The sequence below is a fragment of the Labrus bergylta genome, chromosome 15 (genome assembly GCF_963930695.1).
Source record: "Labrus bergylta chromosome 15, fLabBer1.1, whole genome shotgun sequence".
Taxonomy (NCBI): Eukaryota; Metazoa; Chordata; class Actinopteri; order Labriformes; family Labridae; genus Labrus; species Labrus bergylta.
The window spans coordinates 23,797,703-23,823,775 of NC_089209.1; the positions used below are offsets into that span (position 1 = coordinate 23,797,703).

General features: G+C 40.8%; 1 protein-coding gene across 2 annotated transcripts in view; it reads right to left on the reverse strand.

Moving 5' to 3' along the window:
• The window catches only part of ankrd6b (ankyrin repeat domain 6b), a 54,078-nt gene extending 32,331 nt beyond the window's left edge, over window positions 1–21,747 (reverse strand). The window contains exon 1 of one of the 2 annotated variants that reach the window (XM_065963749.1): window positions 21,507–21,747. The gene's annotated coding sequence lies outside the window, so the exon portion shown is untranslated. The remainder of the gene's footprint in view (window positions 1–21,506) is intronic. The other variant, XM_065963748.1, reaches the window with a different exon arrangement.
• Window positions 21,748–26,073: the final 4,326 nt, after the last annotated feature.

Sequence of the window (26,073 nt, forward strand, 5' to 3'; positions counted from 1 at the left end):
GAAGTCAGACAAGAGGAAATAGTGCACCTTGTCAGCTGACCTGGTTGTTTGGCTTCTCATTATGTCTGCAGGTGTTCTGTAGAGATGTGCTACGTTGTCCAAAATGCTACCATGACGCTAAACGATAGCAGAAGCTATACGTGTCCCAGATCAAATAATGCTCCCTGTACAGCACAAAGCCGTATGGTAGCACATCTTGATGGGTTGCATTATTTGATAGAACACCTGCTTAGCCAGCCTCGGCTTGACAACAAAAGCATGTGGTCTACGAGGGGGAAGCGGAACAGCACTATGTGTGTTTTATATTTGCAGTTACACTAAGAGATCTCAAGTGGGAGACAAAGCCAAACAGAATTCCCCCATAATGTTACTTTTAAGTCACACAATAATGGTTCTTTAAACTAAGAGTTCAAGCATCTCAACTGATGATTCAAATCCTTAACTTTCAGGTGGGACTTTTACTTTTTTGTTTATCAGCATCAGAAATACTTTATTTAACCACTAGGGGGGAAACTCATTGGTAGAGATACCAAAGTTCCCAAAAAGCTAACTTTGTTATACCCATGTCAATACCTGTACTTGTGGAGAACCAATCTAAATCCAGTCTGATCCCCTGTTTGAATTTCAGATAACTAAGACTTCTGGTAAGGTGTGCCTGAAGAGCTGGTGTTGAGCTGGGAACAAAAATACTTTAAAGAGAGACACAGAAGCCTTTTCCTCAAACATAAAACATAGACTTGTACAAAAGTAAGGCCACTAAATTATCACGTTTCTGGGCGGGGGCTGGTGAGTCTCCCCCAGCCAATGACAGCGCACAGGTGAGTTAAGGAGTGGATACAATTCATTGATTGGACACAATTCAATTAGGCCAATTAGACATACATACATATAGCAGCAAAGAAGAAAAAATATAATAATAGTGAGGCGAAACACAGCTCGTTCTGAGAAGAGGATGAACCTTGTGTTGGCTTTTACCCGGGGACGCAGAATTGTATAGCTTCTAGTTGGACAGGCAGGTTCCAAACACCAGCAGTCAGCTTGTGCTAGCATGCATCGAGTAAAGGTATAAGCAGTAAATGTGTTTCTTGGGGCGATCAGGGGAAGGGCCAGAGTTTGAATGTTGTGTTTACAAACTGTAATGAACAAAAGTACTGACATTTAAAGTGAGACTCAGTGGATTTAAACATAAATGTGTGTATTTAAAAATTGATTGAATGTCAAATAAAACTCCCCTCTCTCTGGGTTGTATGTGCTCTCACTTTTCCACTCCATGTTGCCTCTGAAAAAGTCCCGACATCTTCGTCTCTCTCACTCTGAGAGACGACAGCTAAAACGGGCAGATGGAAACACCTGTCAGCTTGAAGCATCATAAATATGTTCAGTCTGGGTAAGTGGGATTCTTTCATGTCAAATGTCTTTTTATGACCAGTTATTAATCCAGAGTCATTAAAGTATCATATCAGAGTGAAGACAGACGCTGCGAGCACGTCCTGACATGAACACACAGCATTACATGTTACTGGTTCTGTCAGAACTCAGGGGCAGGGTCCCTTTATTGACGATGTGTTTAAGTGTAAAATTACATTTTAAAATACATGATGATGATCTACACACACTGTGCTCCACTCGAGCTCCACCAGTGTGTACGGAGGAGAATCAGTTTGTCGTCCAGGAGAAGTTAAACACACAACACAAGATCCGACTAAATCCAGCAGCTGAACATCAAAGGTCTGTTACTACGACGACGACATGTTTCATCAAGAACGTCCTGCACAGTTCCTGAGGAAGAACTTGGATTGTTTTCTGACTTAATCCCAAAATTCACTGAATCACATGGTGGATGTGTTCAGGAAGGGTTTCAGTTTATTAACTCGATGAAGAAAACCTTCTTTTACTTTTAAAGATGTATTTTGGGGGCTTTTTGCCATTATTTGAGAGGACAGTGGACAGAGAAGGAAACCAGGGAGAGAGAGTGGATAATGAAATGTGGGAAAGGCGCCACAGGTTATACAGGAATGTGTTTGACTATAGCCTCCGTACATGAGGTGCGACATAACCACTAGGCCATCTGCCCCAATTAAGATTAATATTTTATATATATTTACATTCCTCAATGCAAAAATAATAATAAAAAAAATACTTATTATTCAATATGTGGATTTTTTTTGTTTTGTAGATGTATCTTGGGGCCTTTTATATTTGATTAGAGACAGGATAGTAGATAGTAGATAGTGGTAATCCAGAGAGAGAGAGGGGGGAATGACATGCAGTGAAAGAAGCCACAGGTCTGATTTGAGCTTGTGGCCGCCGCTTAAAGATCTACTGTACATCTTCTGAACATGGAGCACACAAACTAACCATCAGGCCACCGGAGCCCCGTATTTCAAGCTCCTGTGCATCTGTAGACTAGTAATCCTACATATTTTCCTCATCCTACTTACATTGGGGGGTGGGGTTGGGGGGTTCTCTGAATGCAAGAAGAAATAGGGATGGGATTAAAAACGAGGAAGTATCCAAAATATTCAGCAGGGGTTTATTTACACAATATCGTGTTCGTCCTTTAGTTGCCCTCGATGCACTTCATTAATGTTTCCATTTTCTATATTTTGTGGTTTACTTCATAGAAACATTATTTCACACAATCCACAGATTATAGTGGGTACATATCTACGTGTTTCTATAGCTCAGAGCCAAAAAGGTGAAAAGACAATAAAACTTAATGTAATTGTGGTTGTGTTATCTGGATTCTGGCTTCTTCTGAAATCAAAAGAAACATACTCTCATAAATCCTGAACGATATCAAAGAGATGATGCTAACATAATAAAACAAGTGTGCACTGTCAGATCGCCTGTTTCCACAGGGGCTCAGACAGGTAACCTGAGACAGACGCAGGATGTGAGAGACAGCGAACAGCATTTTCTACTCAGCACTGATTGTACGTCTCGTCTTAGCAGAGGAAGAGACATGTCCCAATCGGATCCCCGGAGTCTAATCTGTGCTGACAGTCTCTCTAATGACTGTGTTTCATTTCTGCAAACACAGAGATAACATGGTACAGATGACATCAACACGTCTGATTCACGGCCCTGCGGGGCAACGTGGACAAATCCACGGAGAGGGATGGATTACTTCCAACTCATTAGTTCTTCATCTCAACTCTGCCATCCAACATGGCTGTGCATCGCAGCTCCTCAGCCAAATCACTCCCACTGAGGAAAGTTTCAAAACTTTCAAACTGAAAGCTGGTCCAAGTCACGTCTCAGGGCCGATGTGTTTTTTACTTTCCAACAGTCTCCCAGTTCAGCGTAGCACATCAAACACTCTGCATCAGCTGTAATAATACATTAGTGTATGAAAAACCTCAGAAGTTAACAAACTTGTGACTGAATGAACAAGATAGACTTTTAATGCTCTGCCGGTGTTACGGTTTAAGGTGTTACCCTGCTAGGTGGTGACATTGAGCAGAATGTCTCTGAGTTTAACAACAGCTGTTAAAAACAAAAGTTAATTTTATCCTAAACTCTCTTGCTGTTTTCAACATCCATTGTAACTACAGCGATCACATTCCCTTTTCAGACGCAGCTCTGCGGTCATTACACCTTAAGATGTTCATATTTATTCCACAATGGTGTGAAATTGGTGTCCCAGTCTGTGAATTCCCTTTCCCTTACAGCATTTCCGAAGCTGAGAGAGCACGGCACCACATACACACACAGTCAGACATGCACACACACACACACACACACACACACGAAGCGCTGTGCTCCCCCGCTGGCTCTGATGATCTCGTCTAGCCCCTGTAACGCCTCTGTTATACCTCCAAAGGGGACACTGAGGGGGGATAACTTCGTCCCCCTATTACACCTCTGCAACATTCAGAATGTAGGATAATATATGTCACCATATTACCCTTCATGAGCTGGTTTCTGTGACTCAGCTGCCACACAGGAAGGTCATCCCAAAATATAATCTACAGACATGGATATTTTCTAAAATCATTGCCAAGTTTTGCCACCTTGAGTGGCAATGACAAGTGACATTTTGGGAACTAAAATTCCCATAGTTCCATAAGCTGGAAAAAAAAACCTAAAGAAGTTGTTGAATCAGTAAATGGTGTTGAGTCCTGTGATGTTCTGCTGGTTTTAATTGGATGTATATGGTGAATATCATTGGCCTATTTCTATTTCTAGGCTCCAGCTCTCACACTTGGCAAAAAGACTCAAATTAGTTTTAACCAAACAAAACAGGTTAGGTGTGAAAATGTCCTTAGTTTCACTCTCCACAAAACAGATTTGTATTTGAAGAAATAATCAAGTCAAAGTACCTCCAGTGATGGGTCGTAATGTACCCCCTCAGGTACCCCCACAGCCCCCACCAGGCGGCAGTGATGGCAGCATAAACAGGTTGTTAGTTAGTCTGTAACCACGAATGCTCAAGTTTTTTATTCCCAAATAATACGTGCCCGGGGAGGATGGGCCAACTTTTCAATCATTCCATGAATTTAAAAAAAAAAGGGCCGGCTCAAGTTTAGCTGAAGGGGTGGGGGTTTGTGTTATAAGGGCTGCTCCAGTGAGTGCAGTTTAGAGCTGCACCACAAACATGTACAGACAATATTTAAAAATCTAAAGGTGCTCCTGCAATCTGCAAAATGTTAGACTGACAGTTATACAGTTATACAGTTTTCTTTGAAACTTTGCCAGAAGTGTGAACTCAGACCACACAAAGTGGAATTCCAGAGAAAGCCTGGAAACGCTCTCCCTCAGAGGTCAATTCACTTTATCTGAAAAGAGAGCTAATTCACTATGGAAACATTTAAATAAAAAAATAAAAAAAACTCCCTCCTGCCGGCTCAAAACTGAATACGATGAAGCACAGGGGGGAATTCTCTGCAGACAATCTGGTTCAGTCGCACGCACACACACACACACACACACACACACACACACACACACACACACACACACACACACACACACACACAAGCAGGCTGGCAGTCACACTGAGGCTCTTCGTGCAGCTAGGCAACGTGCCTTTTATGCAAACTTTAGGAACTCGGGACTCAGTTCAACAACAAGAAATGCCGAGCCCTCCTTTCACTCGCTGAGGGAGGAGGAGGTCTGAGAACACTTATTAACCTGCTCGCTCCTGACATACTGCTGCTTTCTCACACGGTCAGACACGCCATGTTTTATCCATTTATAAGAACAATATTTAAAATAAATCATAAAGAAGAACAAAGTGTAACTGTACACAGCCACGACTGACAGACAGAAACCCCTGCTGAGTGTTAAAGCATGATGGAAGAGGGTCATGCAGTACTCATTGGGATTTTTGCTCATTGTGAGGTCACTTTTGAAGTGTTTTCATAGCTTCCTATAAAACAAATCTGTACAATCTAAGAAAAAAGCGCATGTGGGTCCATAAACTACAAAAGAAATGATCCAAGTATTGCACCTGTTTTTAAGAAATCTCAGTCAGTTTTCTTGAAAATAACAACAACAATTACATAATTCTGATCAAAGAAGCATAAAAAAATATTTCTTTCGTCTACATTTGAATCTCTGACGTATTATCATTAACATAAGAAGAGCGTGAAGGCATTTTGATGCTTTAATCCTAAATAAAAAATACAGAGTCTACATCACTATTGTGACTTATTGTGATTGTCATCTCTTGTATCTTCAAATTCTTGGAATCCCTTAAATCCTTACAACAGTACTGTTATGTAATCAGGACACTTCTTTCTGTTGAAAAAAAGGGAGGATTAAATGATATGAGAATAATAAAAAAATTGAACGTCTGACAGCACTAATTCATGTGATGGAAATCTGCATCTCTGTTAGATGTTCAGAAATCTCAGTTGGCTTTAGCCTTGCCAGTTAGGACAACATTACTTTATACTTGTGTGATCTAGGTCAAGCTTGAGGTCCCAGGCTTTCCACGTTTAGAGGGCCCTCTCCTCTACAGTATCTTACTGTAGTTCACTTCCTTGGTCTGACAGTAACAGCTGCACTGTGACGACGACAATCAAGGACACTTTGTTGTGTCTCCCCTCGTATCTGTCTTGTTTGGGAGACTTCATGTCTGCTCTCCTCTATCTGAAACACCTTTTCTGTGTCAATCAGAAGCTTTTAGGAAAGGAGACATTCATCTCAGTGTAGCCATATATGTTTGAGTAACATGCCCCTGACTTTAGCATCATCTTGAGGATAAATACCAAGCTTATGCTTCTCACACATAGGCCACACATGCACAAACAAACAGGACCTGTGGACGCTGTCAGAATGTGGCTGCTACATAGGAAGTAAACCAGAGCTGTTGGAGGTTCAGTGCCTTGCTCAAGAGCACCTATAGGCAGTACACCTCTTCAGCAATTAGAACGACTTCAATATTTTGGTCTGCACCTGGACTTGATCTGGCAATCCTCCGGTTTGTAACCCAACCCAATAATCTTTCCTGCATGAAGTCAAGTTGCCTCAGTAGCAGAATAAAACAACATTACTATTTTTTTCTTCTGTGTATTTGGATTGAAGTGTCCAATGACACTTGAAACCTGATTACTTCCTGAAGGGATCACAGGTGTTTTAGAGAGGACACTATTACCTGCCCACACCTGAGTCCTTCATGTCTTTTTTATCACTCTGTCCTGGAGGGAAACATTCAGGGTCAGTCTGAGGTCAAAAACCTGGTTTCTCAGGTCTTACCTCACTGGAATGCAACCTGCCTGTTACTTTATGTCTTTTCAGATCACAGCACAATTTTAAAAGAGCTTCACTGTAGAGAAGATGATAACCTTGAACACACTGATGAAACACCCTGTGACTGTAATTCTCTTGATCTGATTAAACATTGCTCTTTGCAGGATGTTCAGTGAATCAGCAGTATCGGAAGTGTTTGGTTCAGAGCGTCTTGACTGACAGCTGACATGTTGAGTCTTGCTCTTCCTGCTGATGTGACCGACTTCATCGAGAGGAACAGCTGTGATGGGAGGTGCCGCTTTGATAACCTCACAGATAAACATCTCTGACCTCACTAACTCATCTACAATCACTTGGCACTTTGGGTTTGTGGAGCCAAACCTTGAAAGAAAAAGCATCTCAAACTGGGATACCTGTCATCAGCTGAGTCTGGTTTCTTTGCCCACTCACCTTTCATGGACTAGTTGAAGAGCCAAAAGCCAGGAAAGCCATTTCCTGATCTAACCCTAAATTTGATCATTAATGCTCATCACACCTTACACCATGGTCTGTGAGGGTGCAACAAAATATCGATACGGCTAGATGTCCCTCTCCTGATTAGTGTCATACAATTAAAAAATGAGTGCTGGTGCCAAACATGGATATTTTAATGAAAATACATTTGTCACTCTAAGCACATTCCTCTGGCAATCTGACTCACCGAGTCACTACTTTATGGTCGCTTTCACAGAGAAAGTTCGGTGGACTCGGTGTGATTCAGGGTCTATGTTGCAACAGTGGTTTGGTTTGCTTTCAGACTGCACTTTGTCAAGCCCACCAAAGGCTAACGCTAGGCTACCAGGGTATAGTTACAATTTTGAGGAGCTGCACCTCAGGATGCTTCTGTGTATGTACAGGGGTACGCTAACTGGTGTAGATTCGACCCAGAAGTATAAATCAGGCTTAATGGTTAAAGTCAAAAACTACTACCTATGAACTAGCTCCTTTCCCATTCTATATATTCTGCTGGGTCACAATTTAAGCCTCAGCTAACTGAATGCTTCTCATTAACATCCTAACATGTACCCACTTTTTTAATCTATCTTGAAATTATGACTACGTAAAGATGCAATAAACAGAAACTAAAATGTGTTATTTCCAAATCTAAGTGCAGTCTTTTCTCTGATCAACACAGTGTGACGCTTTTAAAAGACAAATAAAACATTTACTTTTCTTTTGGTCTCAGTCTCTAGTTTCAAATCTTCTTAAATACAGAATGATATTTATTCATAAAATGATGATCCATTTTGAGTCAAATAGTCCAGAAAGCGGTGGAGGATTTCAGTGTATGTTTCCACTAGAAGTAAGTCTGAGGAGTTGGCTGCCATAATTAGCACCACAAACATCATGAAACGATGGACACAACTCACTAACCGAGCAACATTTGCTAACTCTCCAGCTCCATTCTCTCAACCAAAATATAGTCACTTCCAGCTAAAAAGATAATAAGATGGCTACAGGCAAAATGCTCAGCTTCAAAACGGTCATCCACAACATAAAGCATTACCTCACCCTGGAGACATCCGTTTAGTATACACTGTACAGTCTATGTTTAAGCATCGAGTATATTTAGAGATATACAGATATTTTCTGCAACAATAATCTCTGCACTTCATATTCAAACATATAAAAGAAACATCTGTTTACATAACCACACATTATGTAATATGAGAACAAAGTGACTCTCCTGTCAGATCAGGTTTCAGCTGTTTTCTGCAGACAGTGAGCAAACTAAATCAAATCTCCATAACAGTAATGACAGCCCTGAATTACACCTTTCAAAACAGTGTTTATCTGACGAGTCATGCTGAGTGAACAGCACACATTTAGAGGTTCTCATGAACATGCTCATGTTGCAGAGCTGAAGTTTGTCTGTCGGCAGCTGTCAACACTGTCTCCACGACTGATAAGTGAAAAGGAAACGGAGCATCTTTTAAGACCCCGGACGGCCGATTATATCCAAACTATGTGAGGAATGCTGCTGCTAGTGCTCGCCTGTCCACACATCGCACAGCAGCTCATTCAAAATGCCATCCTGCAAAATTTCATTAAAGTTTAAGTGGGTGTGAGAATTTTAGAGCTGGCAAACGAGGCTTTGATGTGACCCCGCTCACTGACCCCAGAGATACTCTGAAAGGTGCACCAACATTTCTTGAACCTTCGAGTCAGGAGAGGAATGTGGGGCTGCATTTTTCTAATTTCCATTAGTTACTCTTCAAAAAGTCATTTGGCTGGTGATAATAGGTTTTGGATTACAGTCCAATAATGATTAGCTGAACAGAGGGTGGGGGGATTTGTCTACTCTACCACCCACTGAGAAAGGTCATCACCAATTACTTTAAAGGGGAACTGCATTTTTTTTTACTTTGGCCCTATTCTTTTTTCAATTTTGGTGCTTTCCATGCCTTAATTTAGAGGCCGGACATCGGATAGAGTAGAGAAATCAGGGCAAGAGAGAGTGGGGAACGACACGCAGAAAGGGAGCCACAAGTGGGACCTGAACCTGGGCCACCCACCCAAAGGACCGCAGCCTCCCCACTTGGGGTTCGCACACCAACCACCAGGCCACCAGATCCCCACTCCAGCCCCATTCTAACATGATCTAGTGTCTAAATAAGGCTGGCTACACACTTCACAATTTTAGGCTTGATTTTAGGCCTGATATGCCCCCCAAACGATCGGGGGGTGTGGCCTGATTCCAGGCTCGTTGTCACAAACGATTATGTGTCTGGAAAACGTTATGTGACGGAAAACCTGCAAAAGCCAATAAGAGCAAGCAGACCGGGAAGCATCACCAGCCAGATGTTGCGTACTTCATACAAATATGGCAGCAAACATAAACACAACTGCCTTTATAATGATTTAGGAAGACAAACCATTCAGCCAGCTGAAGACTTCAATCGTCATCTACTTTTCTTTTTACTTCTGTATTCACATACAATCACACGAGATTCTGTGAGATCTCCTGTGGAATACTCACTGGGGAATCATTACTACAAACGGCAGGTGTGTTGTCGGGTCTGGCCGAACTGCAAAGGTTAAAAGTCGGTTGAAACTGTCCTTATGTCTGTGGTCTCCCACATTTTTCAAATTCGTTAAGATTAAAAAATCTTCAGGGGTGGGCAACTGGTGGGCAACTGGTGGGCAACTGGTGGCCACCGAGCCAAAGCTGGCCCGCCAGTAATAATATCTGACCCTCTGATTGTGACTTTAGTTCATTTTAATATTTTTTTTAATAACAACGTTGTGACCATTAGTGACCGATACAAATGAGATCTCTGATGAAAAGGTCTGTCTCTGTTGGGATTCGTTCTTTAATATAGTCAGACACAGAATAACAATCTGATCCTGTCAGGGACAAAAAAAAAAAACATTGTTCCTGTTGGAACAATACAGTTACATTAATAAAATGTATATAGATGAATATGAGAATAACTAGTTTAGTATATTTTGGGGTACAAAACTTTACTATTCTGATGTGATTAATGAGCTGCTCAGAGTTTATAAGCAGAAATAATCTGAATTCATCAGAACAACATTCAGATCGAGCATTTAGACTTGTAGCCACTCTTCCAAAAACATGCCCAAGCTTCTCACATTTCTTCATATTCACTGAACATGAAACATGAAACATGAAGAAGCTCTGTTCAACCGTCAAACTCTGAAGCTGTGAGACGCTTCATGTTAACAGAAATGAAACACGTCCCTCGAGGAAGTCTTTTCATGTTCTCAGACACAGAAACACAACGTCTACAAGATGTCAGAGACTACACACAAAAACACACAACCTGCAGAGCGAGGCTTTATCTCACAATGAAACGTCTTACCTTTGTGAAATGATGCAGGTGTAAACGCACTAAAATTAACTTCAGTGCTCTGAGCTACAACCCAGCGTGCTGCATGTTCTTGTTATGTGGGTCATCATCTCCCTGTTTGTATGAACACTCACAGCAGCATGAAGAAGAAAGAGAGTGTGTGTGTGTGTGTGTGTGTGTGTGTGTGTGTGTGTGTGTGTGTGTGTGTGTGTGTGTGTGTGTGTGTGTGTGTGTGTGTGTGTGTGTGTGTGTGTGTGTGACGCGTGCAAGATGTGACAGTGTAGACTGTAAAAAGATGTGACTGGATGAAGAGAACAGAATCAGTTCAAGCCACCTGAGTGCCAATGTTTCATGTGTCCTGTAGGTTTTCATGATTTTAAAATACTTTTTCATGTAGGATATGATTCTTGTTCTTGCTAAAGGTGACTGTAGCTTCATCAGTAAAGTTTAAGTTCTATGATAAGTTCACTTTAAGTAAAATTTCTAAGATTTAAAGGTCCTTGACACAGTGGGGGTTGGAAAGCCCTCGAAGATTAAATTTCAATACTTCTTTACTTACAGGTCTCTTATTATGCAAAATACACTTCACCATGTTTCTCTAACACTAACATGTGTCCCTAATTCGTCTACAAACCCCCCAATTATTACAATAGTCCATCCTCTCCATCTTTTGCCTGCTCCACTTTTCAGAAAATATGTGCTCAAACAGGCCGTTTGGAGATTTTCCCTTTGTGATATCACAAAGTTGTTCTGCCCTCTGAGTCTGCCTTCTCACCGTAAACAACAGGGCATGGAAGGAGATAACCAGAGCCACCCAATCCCTTCCAGAGAGGGGGCGTGGTCAGACACAGCTCAAAGTGTTTGCATGATGTGAGTTTTGAACAAAAACAAGTTGTTAAAAAAAAACAAAGGTGTTGGTATCGGCTCTGGTTTTCACAATCGATGCATCCCTCCTAAAAATATGATACCATTGTGAACATATATTGTGGCTCAGTTGGTAGAGTTGTTGCCTCTAAACCAGAAGGTCAAGGGTTCAATCCCCAGCTGGGCGGCATGTCCAATGTCTGATCCTTGGGCAAGACACTTAACCCCAAATAGCTTGCGTGGTGTATGAATGGGATTAGTTACTTCTGATGGATGACACTACATAGCGATTACTACCATCAGTGTGTGAAAGGGTGTGACATGTGGTGTTAAAGCACTTTGAGTAGTCTGAAGACTAGAGAAGAGCTATATAAGCTCAAATCCATTTACTATATGTTGCATGTTGACACTTTTTTCAATGGAAAATCACATCCCCCCCAAAGGAAAACTTTCTATTGCATTAAAAAGGGGTGCCAGATAGCCTAGCGGTTATGGTGCAGTCCTGGTTCAAATCCAATCTCAGCCATTTGCTGTAAATCATCCCCTCATGCCCTCTCCTCCCAATGTTTCCTGTCTCTCTTTAGCTTTTATCTAATAAAGGCAGGAAATGGCCCAAAAATATAATAATAAAAAAAGGGATTGTCAAGCATGCCATCATTTGTTTTTCGTACATCTTCATCTTGTTGTACAATCTTTACAGTCGGGTTAATACGTACTGTATGGGCGGGGGGACAGTGGTTGTAGTTTCGATGTAACAAATATTTCATATCCTGCATAACTGCTACTAGATGCTTTGAATTTTCCATCGGGATGAATAAAGAATATATCTAAGTGTAATTCAATTTGAGTAATATTTCATCTTTGTTTTAGTCAACTTCATTTATTCTCTCTGATTCTCTCCTTTATTTTATTTCCCATCGTCCTTCTGGTTGAAAGTCCAAAAAAAAACAATGAAGCAGAAACAGAAGCAGCTGTTGGACTCAGCTCTCCTGAACAACAGAGATCTAAACTGCAGCTTCCACTCGGCTGCTAGCGTACAGCACACGCGCTCCTGTGTGTGAATCAGTGACATCACAAGCCTACATTATGAGCATAAGTAGTCAGATTGAAAGTTCCCCCCTCCATCACTCCACCCACCAGCTTTCACTCAAGCCTCGGCCATCTGTCTTTGCTGCACCATTCAGGGACAGTGAGCCAAAACCAGATTAAAACAATACTTTGACCCACTCAATAATCCCAAGATCTGTTTCACTGCAGCAGTTCAGCAGAGGCATTCTGACCTGCCTGAAGCGTTTATGGTACGAAAAGAGCCATAAATAACCCTGGAGAGTGCAGCAGACATGTTTGTGCATGTATTATTATGTTTTTAATCACTAACAAACATTTATTATTCTTCTGCAGAGAAGCAGGAAGCTGAAACAGCACCTGGCCTCACTGATGGACCTTCTGTCATGTGAACGCTGACGCAGATGTTAAGGTCATCTGAGTAAATAGATGTTAACTTAAACTGAAACATAATGCCTGTAAGGACTCTATAAGTCGCAGACTGTTAATAAAAGTTACTGACATGTGAAATAGTAGTTTCCTAGTTCTTCATTTTGAAGATTGTACATGTTGTAAAATGAACGGTGGAAAACGAAAAGCTCAACGAGGAGCACAACCCCGGGTTCAATGTCTCAGTCAGGGTGGTGATGTGTGGCGACTCTGAAGGACAGCTGTGTGTCATCAACAATGGGAACATCTTATCAAACGGCACAGAGCAGGACTAGCCAGAAAACAGAGAAAGAACAAGTTTAATTTAAATGCTCAAACATGCATCCATCAGTCAATCCATCCATTAGGGCTAAATTGGTAAGAGTTGGGTTATATCCAGCTGGATCAGACTCAACAAAATACACAAGAAATGTCCCAACTATGTCAGTTAGTCAGCAGCTACCAGTGGTGATTTTGGTATGAAAAATCTGGTGGCGTCACCAAATATTCGCACAAGAAAATTTGATAATGAAATCCAAACACATTCACTTATACTTGCTAAAGAGAGGGTGTCACGGCATCGTTGATGACAAAGTTCCAGCTCAATGAAGCACTCGAAAATTACAACACAACACATCCTACCATATCCACAGCACCACCATAGGAGAGTGATCCCCAACTTCAAATACTCAGGATCCAAACAACACCAATATAATCACATTAAAAAAAAAGGTAGAAAACGCATCCTTTGAACGGCCCACAACCAATACATGACAGCCATCACACCAGGCTGCTAGACACTGTACTACAGTCAGGCAGCCACCTCAGAGAGGTGAACAGCTCCCCTCAGCACAGTGTGAGCACATTACAAGCCAGAAAATACCATTTTCCACGTCTACACATAAACACCTCAAACAGAGTTTCTGAAAAGCTTCACACTGGAAAGATGAGAGGTGTGTTTTCAGTGACCTAAAAAGGCCAAAACACACAAAAATAACTACTTTTTTAAAAACACCTGACAACGTGTGGAAGAAGAAGAAGAAGACGGTGACAGATGAAGCTAAAAGAAAATGAGAGAGTGAGTTAGCAAGACACCAGACCAGAGGACATCTTGGACAGGCGTACAAAAAAGGACACAAAAGTGGTGGACAAGGCAACCGATTCAGCTTTACGCGCTATAATGAGAATGTCAACAGTATTCAACAAAAGAGAGAAGAATATACTGGAGAACAGAAACTTAATGAAGCAGTTTAATTGCGTGCGCAGAGATCGCAATGATCACGTGTCTATGGTCATGCACCAATCACAGGGAATAAACATGACCAATCTCCCACTCGCTGGAGGTGAAGTACACAAAAAACTATGTTGCTTTCAGGAGAAACTCAAAGTAAAGTCTGAGTGAAACTTCTGGGTGTTTGCGTTCACTCACACATGCGGCCCCTCTGCGGTGTGAAAGTATTATGTGTGTTTTATGAAAGTTCAGTTGCACTCAGAGACCTTCGGGGGGCGCCAGAGTGCACCCACTCTACATTAATATTGCTTTCAAAATCAGCATGTTTTGCAGTGGGGGCTTGATTGAAGGATGCAGCTGCACAACAAAGAGGAGAAGACCCTCGCCTGTCTGCTAGCTGTAATCACGTCCTCCATTGTCCAGGAGCAGTGAGCAGAAACAGCTTTTTGTGCTCCTCACAGAGCGTCTCCTCCCTCTCAGTGGTGTCGCACAAAGAGTTGACCACCCGCAGGGCTATGCAAAGCTAAAAACACCACAGCAACGCCACATGTGGTCGTGGAGTGTGCCTCACATGGTCACTTTCTCCAAGAAGAAATCCTGTTACTCATTTTTTTTGCAGTGCTGTCAGTCATCACAAACAAACTGATAGAAATCATTGCCAAAGTCATATTTGTCTGATCTGAACAGTCTCTTGAAGGAAGTTAAAAAATCAAATCACTGCAACTGGACATTTTGGAGAAATCCTAAATGTAGACTTTCACCTTGCAAACCCTAAAATATTAATTTAGACCCCCATGACTCTCAACGATTCCCCAATTTTTCCCAAGTATTAGAGTTAGACCACAGTTTCATTGCCACCAATATCACTTTTTCTTTCCTGTGGTCAGACCACATGCCATCAGATTTTCAGCATGCAGGTGTTTATGCAAGTTTGAAAGTGTTAGCCGGTTGTGTGAAATGGTTAAACAACCGACGGATTTCAGAAAACAAACACTGGTCTCTGCTCATAACATTATCAAAACATTTTCCTTCACCCAGGAAAAAGAGAAAAGTGCTCAACCTGGGAAAGTCTGGTTATTTTAAATGGAATGTGGATGGTTCATCTCTGGATCGTTGGCTGGGACGGCCGGCTGCTCAGCACTTAAAGTGAGTAAATCCATTAATCCTTCACTTAACCTTTTATGGTCTTTTTGTATTCTCCAGTTAATCAGATATTGTGAATGTGATATATCTTTGTATAATTGTCTTTAAATATATTGATTATAGCAGAATCGCTGTATTGTCATGTTATTATCATGTACCATGTTTATCATATTGTGAGCTGCCCATCATGAACATGCTGGAGATGGAAACCAGAACAAGCAGGAGGTGCAGGTGCTCCTGCTGCCTCTCCTCCAGCTGGACTGAGCCGAGTGTCAGCTGTGTGTCCGAGCATCCACCAACCCAGAACTGATTCCCTCCCTCCCCCCGACACACACACACACACACACACACACACACACACACACACACACACACACACACACACACACACACACACACACACAATATCCCACAACTCTCCTTCCAACACACACAAACAGTGCAGACTCTTCTCTGCTGTATCCGCTTTTTGTTTCTTTTCACACTGCTCCTGAAAAAGCGACCATACACCCCCCTCGCCCCTCGCCCCTCCTTCTTTAATCCTGTGGACTGAGAAAACTTAATGACATCAGATGTAATTTCTGAGAAAGAGCGAGGGGCCACTCAGTGCCCGAGCTCTTTGTTTCAAGCCTCCAATTAAAGAGTAAAGTGGGATTTAGAGCCCCAGCATGGCCTCAAAGACGTAAAGAAAGCTCCTTTTCTTATGCAACAGAGCTGCTATTCATTTATTCAGGGCCTCAGTAGGAAGTGGTGCTATGACTAACAGTGTGCTAATCCTGGGCTCTGGCCTATTAAACCTCCACCTGACTCTGGTGTTAAATTAACCTAATCCTTAAATTGATATGATCTCTATAAAACACAGCTTTAATATCATAGATTACATACATTACATTGGGGAAAAGCAGCGTTAGCTTTGGTGTCTGATGTGGATAAAAAGCTCCACCTCACCATCTGACAGACAATCTAATAAACCAACGCTCTTACAGTGTCTGGTTTCCACAGCCCACTCTCTGGTCCCCTCTGCCCTGTGGTCCATTATGACTCGTTATGTGCCCATTATACACCTGGTGACCTCTGACCTCCACAGCACTGTGCTTTGCTGATCAGCTCCCCGGGGACGTGAGCAGACGGACAGACGGGTGGAGCTGTTTGTATTAAAGACTGTGGGAGTGTATCCATCAGCTTCACACACACAGTAAGAAGACAGGACGCTGCGTTCAAATGGAAAAGCTTCCATGTCAAAGTTATTTCACCTTTGTATGAGCGAATGAAAGCAGCTTTTAAACATTATACATTTCTATATTCAAATAGAAGAGATTTGTGAAAGTCCTCAGTACAAGGAGGAGCGACTACTGAAAACTTTTGTCTTGCACTCAACTTAGACACGTTGGAAAACAAAACAATTAATGTTGAGTGGATTCAGTAAGGATCAGTAAGAGTGCTTGTAACTCAATCTGTCATGAATTTTTGTATTTTAACACAGAGAACACAAAACGATGGCGTCATGGAGCCATTAGTGCTGCTGCTTGAGACTGCTCCGTTCAGTACCTTCATAGGTAAAGGGTGGGAAGACAATGGATTCACTGAAGAATCTGGATTTTTTATCATTTGATTTTTTTTTGTTTAAATCCACAGCTGACAGAGCAGCTGAAAGTAAAACGGAGCAGACAGCACACACCTAGTTTTCTCAAAAGCCTGAGTCTTTCAGGTTATTAATACATCTCTAACTGCATTTCATCTCCACCGGTCTCTCTGACTGGAACGACCAATATGGATAAAGATTTATCAAAGGGGAAATGAGGGATGTTGTTCCATCCTTGGAAGAAAGTATAGTGGTGAGTTGTTGTTATGTATGTATGCGTTCAGTTTAATACAACTGGCTCATCATGGTGAGTAAATAGGCTAGCTATCTATTAGCTTATGAGCTAACGTAATCCACAGGTTGCCATCCACAAACAGTGGATTTCAGTGTTTAGATCCAGCGAGTTGAATGTGTTTATAGCAAAGAGCAGCTTAGGTGATCGATGGATTTTAGCTGCTCACGTTAATCTGCCCACTAGCGCTAGCCAAGGTTAGCATGCACTCTATGTAAGAGTGCATGCTAACCGTGCAATTTATCTCTATGCAGAGCTGCTCATAAAGAAGAGAGAGTGAAATCAACAGTATGGATAACCGCTTCTCCAGGCAGCCAATTTTATACTAGATGGGTCAGGACTTGTCGCCCAGGTATCAAAGAAAACAGATTCTTGTCAGATGACAACAGAGAAAGTGAATTTGTGGGAACAGATGACCTGGATATGCTGACGGCTGCTGGGTCAACTCGTACAATAAGGCCGTATGCACTTTTCACGAGAGAACTGCGGCCCGCTTCCAAAGTTACACAGTGCTGAAAACAACCAACCAGGGCTCTCTGTGGACATGAGAGAGAGACGCCATTCTCCCTGTTGAAAGTTGTTGTCCCATTAGATCCACTTTGAAGCTGCTATTTTAAGATGTAAAAAATTAAATTGTTGCTTTCATGGAAGTTTTATATTTTGTAATGAAGTGCTTTGATTCAAATGTAGTTTTTTTGAGAAGCATATTTCTTTATTTCCTTTTTTCTGAAAAGTGCTTCAGAGCGATTCACAAAATGACAATATGTCATATAGACAGATCATTTCTTCCACTTTTTTCTTGCCCTTTGATTTCCAAATGTCTACAGTCATGCTCCACCACTTCACTCACTAGGTCAATCTATAGAGAAATAACAAGACTCCTCTGTCTTGACTCGGTATCTCTCCTCTGAAATAAATAGACCCTGACTTCACCCTGAACACACTGAAGCCTAATAACCAAATCTCATTCAAATTAAAGCAATTTTAAAAAGTACTACTACCACTGAGGGTGAGCATGGCCTTCTCATGCCTGCTGGGTGTAAGTGTCTGTAAAGTGCTGAGGATTATCATTATAACACATTACAGCGCCGCCTTTCTAATGAGCTCATATCTCTAAACGTTACACACCCTCAGATTGAACCCGGCTGGATTTAAATATTTAGGTTAAGCCTCAAGATATGTTCACTCAGCAGAAGAGAATTCACTTACCGCTTACTCCGGTTCACATTTTGAAGGAGATTTAGCCTCATTAGCATCAGATAAAACACCATATCTTACAGCCTAATTATTAATTTTTAAATTGGGGTAATTTATTCCGGGTTTTTTTTCAGAAGTCTTCAACACTCACATGATTACACTAAAGCTCATGGGAGTTCACACCACAGACCCTTTACGGTGATTAACATGTTTTTTTTGGGGGAGGGCTGTTTTGCTGTATTATCAGAGACTCCCGACCTGGGAATTTAATGAAAACACAGAGGGAGTATCCTGGAGAGGTCGTTCAAGAGTGAGCAGCAAACACAGACACATAGATAAAGAAAGTTAACTTTCTGTGAGGATGTCTGAGGGAAGCACAAGATGAAACAAAGGAAACATGATGCACATTAAGAAGGTCTAACACACAGAGGGGTCAAGAATTCTCACCGTGGGAATCAAATCCAACAATCTGTGTAAGTGTTTAAAGTAGACCCTGATAAATGTGACTAATATGGGTTTCTGGGCCACATGTTGAGTGTGTAAAACCTGAGACACAAAGTGATTCAGGGGGTGTCACGCTACATTTTGTTCGTTAAGCGGCACATAGGGCGGGTAAGCGATGTGCAGGAGGTAAAGAGGATGGATTAAATTGCTTTATTATACATTATACACCAATCAGAGTCAGCTCTTATTCCTTTTAAGCCCCAGGTGCACTTCACTTGAAATAAAGGAGATGTAAAAATGTATTCACGCCTACTTATTTACCTGCTGGAGACCTTGGTTACGTTCTTTAATGCTGTGGATCAACCAGATGGTCTTTGGGTTCGATCCCCAGCTCCTGCAGCCACATGTCTGATGTTTCCTGAGGTAAGATACTTAACCCCAAGTTTCTCCCGCTACTTCATTGGCGGTGTTTCTAATGTGTATGAATGGATTCTTTAATACTGATGTTCACTTAACAAAGCAGCCTCTACCATCAGTGTGTGAATGTGTAGGTGTGACCTGTGGCGTAAAATCCCTTTGAGCAGTTTGATAACTAGAACAGCGCTATACAAGCTCAAGAACATTTAACACTTTACTCTTAAGTCTTGAATAACTGTGGGCTTGCTTGCAGGTGGCACTCATAGTTATGTAGAAGAATTATTATGGGCTGGCCAATAAATCACGATGTAACCATTCTCAATAAAAAAATAATATGAAAGTCTGAATTTATCACATTATATATAAAAAACACTTTGAATGCAGTCAAGCGATGCGTTCTCTCTCAGCATGTGTACATGTTGTACACCTGTGTGTAATGTTCATCCTTTCTTACCATTTAGATGAAGTCAAAAGAAGCTAAAGCTAACTATCTACTATCAGATTAATCACTGAAAATTATTTAATTTCATTTAATTAATAAGAAAAATAAAGAATAAGTTTCTGGGGGATTTTATATTTAGAAGTGACATGTTGCAAACACAGGGTGTGTGTCAAACATGAAGAACAGCAGATAGAGAGAAACTCTAATTTAAAGCTGATTTGCACTCTATTTTTGTTTATTTATCGCAATTCACATCGTTATCGCAATATTGCATGCATGCACGTTGCATAGTTTTCTTATAACGTGCAGACCTATTATGGATCCCACTCTCTGTTGCATGAGAGCATGTGAGTGTGAGTGTTTCTGCATGCATTAGACAGAACACACACTGCAGCAAGCCTGCATGATGGAGAGCTTGGTGTAAGTCTCTGCTGGACATTTTTGGCCTCGTGCTGCTCGAGAAGAGCTTTTCCTGAGGTTGAGAAGTCATTTAAAGACGTAGCGATGGGTGTTTCCTCGTACTCTGACATCACCAGAACGGCCAGTCCAAAGAAATATAAAGAAGACAGGTGACAAGAAAAACAAAAGCTTGCACAAAAGCATTCATTTGCCTTCCCATGTTCAACAACTACTCCCACTGAGGGGTGCATGTGTGAACACCTGACATTTTCTAAAAATGTTCACGATAAGAAAAAGGCTTTAGTGTGGACTGCTGTCTGCTCTGCTACATGTGCAGACAGTACAGAGAGTGTAGTACAGCAATCTAACTTATACGTTTGTTTAACTCTTTATGCATTGTGTACTGTGCCTGTGTCTATTCCATTCTAGTATTTGATTTTGTTTTTCAATGATTGTACTGTTATATTCTAGCTCTTGGTGTTTCCATATCTCCATATAAGAAAAAAAAAAGTTTTAAAAAAAAAGGTATTTAAAAATGTATTAATGTGTTATACCTTATATCACCAGGCCAGTAAGAGCCCCCTGGCACTGACAAACTCTAAACCACAGCAGTGGTTCAAAATGCTCAAATTTTGATGACAGTAAGAAACCTCCCTGAGAGGGCCCCATCTGACAGCAATATCTCTCATTGTGCTGCTAAGCGCATGCATTATTCCTGTGAACACCAAAGATTGTCAAAGTCCCTGAAGAAAAATGAAGAGAATTTATCCAAAAGAGAAGGATGAAGTGCTCCCTTCAAATGCTCATAATGGTAACTATTATTATTATTATTATTATTATTAATAACATAAAGGTGATGAACGCTGGTTAGATGACCCCCTGTACATTTATGGATCTGACCAGCGTTTTACAAGTGTGTTTCTGACAGGACATCACTATTTTCTTACTCTGACAAATGAATGGTGGGAAGTTTATACACTTTTTCTTATAATCTTATATGACTACATTCTCCTCTGGAGCATGTTGTCCTAGTTTAAAAATTGCTAAATGAGTAATTTTTAAAATAAACTTTTTTTATTTGTAGATTTTATTCTGAAAAAGGACTTCAGAGAAACAAAGTCCACATTTAAAGTCAAGACTGAAGGTGTTCAAGTCAGATACAGTCACTGTAAAAACTGCCATGTTGTCTTATTTTAGTATAATAAACTAGTCTTGTATTGCAGTGACTTGGGCAAAAACAACAAGATGAAAAAGATTTACAGAGAAAAATAAAGTTACATAAAAGTTCAGCAGATTATATTGACGTTATGTGATTTGTGGTGAAGGAGGAGGAGGAGGAGGCTCGTAATGTGGGCAGAGCTCGTCACGGTCACAGTGCGCACTTTAAAAAACACAGCCATGAAAAGCCTGAATATTTCAGATACCAAACGCGACAAATGCAGAATATTAATTAAGAAAAAGACACTCACCTGGAAACAAAGTGTGTAAACTCGGGTGGTAAAACGTGTGAAATAGTCCGACAGAGAGTCCGCTGAAGTGCACGCTGCTGTTAGAGAGGAAACTCCAGAGTGAAAACACACGGTGGGTTTGCCTGTCGCTTCTGTCGCCTCCTCCTCCTCCTCCTCCTTCTTCTTCTCTGTCTCATTTACATGTCAACAGAGAGGCTGACAGAGCGTCAACACGGGGAAACCACAGGAGGAAGACCCGGCTCGGTTACAGTATTCAGCTCTCTCCTGAAGTCAAAATGAATCAATCATTTTATACATTTGACCGCAGAGAGGAGGGACTATTAACCTCAAATCCACGTCTGGTTTATTTATAGTAAACCTGCCATTACCAAGTGAATTAAACTCTTACTTTATAGCTTGTTAAAATCATTATGCAGCGCAACGAGTTGAGAAGTTGACTTGTTATATAATTACTAAATGTCAAATCCTGATCATACATGAATAAACGCATAGCTCAGTATTCTGATATTTCATGTAGACAGAGAGAGTCGTGGCGCGTGGGCCCCCCCATGAGATGTGATTGGCCACCCCAGGTGCAAACACCAAAATCCAAATCTATGACTGGCTATTTGGATAATCAGAGGCGGGACAAATCAATGATTGTTGCTGTTTTCGACAGGCAAATGTTAGTACTTTCAGTTGTAAATAAATACTTGTGCACATGATTTAACTAGCATTGGACTTCATTGCCAATAAATGTGTTTTTGCAAGTTAGACAGCGTACAGGCATTTGCATGCAACTTTTTAAGTTGGCTACTTTGCACAAAAATCTTTGTTTTTAAGTCCCTAGAGAATCAAGCTAAGAAGATTTTTATGTTGCCAAATTGTGTTACTCACAAGTAAATATTAGTGGGGATAGAAAAGATTTGTGCCCACAGACTTCATGCCACCCTTGCATAAGTCAGTGGCCCAGTTGGGCCACCCCAGTTAAAAGAAAGTCTGGACACGCCCCTGAATGTACAGAAGCCCTAGGACACACATCAAAGCACTTTATGCAACTCCATTTTCCCATGATAATGATTCAAATAGAAAAAAAACATTTGCATATTGTTTCATAAGACAGAGACCATCTACCACAGTGTCCATCAGAAACTTAAAGGTAAACTCCTGCACACTGTCTTTCTTGCAAACAAACATTTATTGGCAACATTGCGGCATTGGACCTGACCTTTTTTGCAAGTTAAACAGTGTGCAGGAGTTTACCTTTAAGCCCCTGATATCTCTGGATACCAACGCTGGTTTCTCTTGATAACAGGTTCATTTCAACTGCTTTCTTGGAATGTAGGCTTCTTGTTATTGCGGGAAAACGACATGGATTCATGTCCTCTCTAGGCTTCCATAGACATGCATCCATTACTGAAACAATATCATAAAGCAGAATGTTGACCTCTTGTCAATGTATTATATCGTTTCAGTAAGTTTACCAAACAGGCAGGTATTTAATATTTGCTATACTATGAAAGCTCTAAGCGGACAAGACAAGATGACATGATCACACTTTAATAACTCTGTTTGCCTGCGATAACGACTACGAGTACATTGTATTGTTTTTGTCTCTATCTCTCAACTCATTTATCTCGTTATCTCGGGACCATTATGGGGTTCTCTTGAAAATGGGTTCATTTCATCATTTTTAAAATGTGTTTTCAAATGTTTTTGCTCTTTTGCCCTTTTTCTGTTAAACATACAGTAATATGGATGTTTTTGAGTAAATGTACATTAGTCACTTCCAGTGCAAATTAGGGTGAAACAGGGCAAATACTGGTATCTTTTTTAAATCTCCAGTCCTAAAGTTTATAACACAAACTTCCTATTAGACATGTGTAGTCTTCCTGCAGAGATAACCCCTGATGACCCAATGACATCATCAGGGTTATTATCAGGCTTGTAAAAAGTCTCCTCCCGGGCTTCAGAGGACACCAAGAAGGGTTTTCTATGAACAGTAAACTTAACTTCATGCTGAAAACTTTACCTTCACCTGCACTTCAGTTTGTACAGTACGATCGAGCTGCAAGTTCATCAAGTTCAAAGTATATGATTTTGTTTTTGTGCTGCTTTCACTTAAGTCCACATCCTAGACAGACAGGCAAAAGCCATCCCCTAAATAATGTTGCTCAAAGGCAGGAGATCCCAATCTGAGGCCAGGGGGCATCCTGAAGGTCAAGAAGGTCAAATCAGACTCATGTTTGTACATTTGGCCTTCAAAGAGAACTGAGGAGCAGACTCTGAAGGGGTTGAAGATCAGACAGAAACCTGAATGGTTGTTAGAGCCAGTGACAGAACTGTTACACTGAAAAGAACTCTGAGGTATAAAGGAGCCAACAACAGCTTCATCAGGATCTTAACTTGTATCCTGTTTACATCCTGAAGGAAATATAAACACAACAATATTGTTTACACTTCAAGTGTTCACAAAAGTTATATTCTGTTGTGCTATTTATCCTCCACCATCACCTCATGTTGCAGCGTGATAATGCACGGCCCCTCGTTGCAAAGATCTCTACACAATTCCCTGAAGCTGAAAACATCCGGCCGGTCAGGACAAGTCACCCGCTGAGCATGTTTGGGATGCTCTGGAACGGCATGTTGGGTTTTTATTTTTGCTCAGTGAAAGAAGTAAACATTTCTGCCAGAGCAGCAAGCAAATTGACCTTTAGTGTATTGAGGCATTATTTTCAGATCTAAACCAGCTGGTACATCTCATTTTAATACTCAACAATTTTATTTGCTGCAATGGCCGATCATTTTACTTGTCAGGTTATTGTGGAATTAAAGAGTAAAAAGATACTTTTGAAAAGAAATTCGGTCAATACACTCACTTATATTTGAGTTTTTGCAGTGTACTGGCCCCGAGCCATGGAGAACAGAGCAGGGGCCCCGTTTCTGGGGAGGGAGGGCGTGTCTGCAGAGACCTGGATGTTTCCGTCGTCTTTTCATCTGCTGTCAGTCTGTTTCAGTATCTTTCTAAAGAGTGGTAGATATTTGAGAATGTGGGACTGTACGCAGTGAAACAGTCAGTTCTGGTTCTCCTGACACACGTTTCTCCAGGTGTTTAAAATAAACAGCCTCGTGTCGTCAGGTGAGTCAGAGGAACCAGAGCTGATGTAAACTGTGTTGCACTGACCTCGGGGCTTGTTCTGATGGACTCACAATGCAGAGAGCTGTATGGACTCACACATAGAAGGTGCTTACCAGTGTGGATTTCAGATTGAAGGGATAGAGAGTGGATGTGATGGGGGGCTCGGGGGCTGGTCTGACAATAGATGAGTACTCACATTCTATAATAGAAAAGCTGTCATGAGCTATACTGCACAAATAAAGTTTCTGTATGTTAAATACATGTAGAGTCTGTGTGTTAAATACATGTAGAGTCTGTATGTTAAATACATGTAGAGTCTGTGTGTTAAATACATGTAGAGTCTGTGTGTTAAATACATGTAGAGTCTGTGTCTGTGTGTTAAATACATGTAGAGTCTGTATGTTAAATACATGTAGAGTCTGTGTGTTAAACACATGTAGAATCTCTGTATGTTAAATACATGTAGAGTCTGTGTGTTAAACACATGTAGAATCTCTGTATGTTAAATACATGTAGAATCTCTGTATGTTAAATACATGTAGAGTCTGTGTGTTAAACACATGTAGAATCTCTGTATGTTAAATACATGTAGAATCTCTGTATGTTAAATACATGTAGAGTCTGTGTGTTAAACACATGTAGAATCTCTGTATGTTAAATACATGTAGAATCTCTGTATGTTAAATACATGTAGAGTCTGTGTGTTAAATACATGTAGAATCTCTGTATGTTAAATACATGTAGAGTCTGTGTGTTAAATACATGTAGAATCTCTGTATGTTAAATACATGTAGAGTCTGTATGTTAAATACATGTAGAGTCTGTGTGTTAAATACATGTAGAGTCTGTGTGTTAAATACATGTAGAGTCTGTGTGTTAAATACATGTAGAGTCTCTGTATGTTAAATACATGTAGAGTCTGTGTGTTAAATACATGTAGAGTCTCTGTATGTTAAATACATGTAGAGTCTGTGTGTTAAATACATGTAGAGTCTGTGTGTTAAATACATGTAGAGTCTGTATGTTAAATACATGTAGAGTAAAGTGTTGACAGTAGATTCATGTGTGAAATGTATTTCTTTATTATTTCATTTCATATATTAATGAAATAAGAAGATCAGTAAGAGTTTCATGTTGTTGTTGATACAAGGCTAGATTTTGGATGCTGTACGCCTATCTTAGCATAAAGAAACAGGAAGCACAGGCTGTCAGATAGTCGTTAGTTAAGAACGTTACGTTAGTTAATTTAGTTTCTAATTGAAGCCACAATGAAATGAAATGAAAACAGATAATAGAATATAAATTATATAGACCACTTGGGGCAGCTGTGGTTCAGTTGGTAGAGTCGGTCGTAACTCAACCAGAAAGGTCGGGGGTTCAATCCCCAGCTCCTGCAGCTACATGTCCAATGTGTCGTTAGGCAAGACACCTAACCCCAAGTTGCTTCAA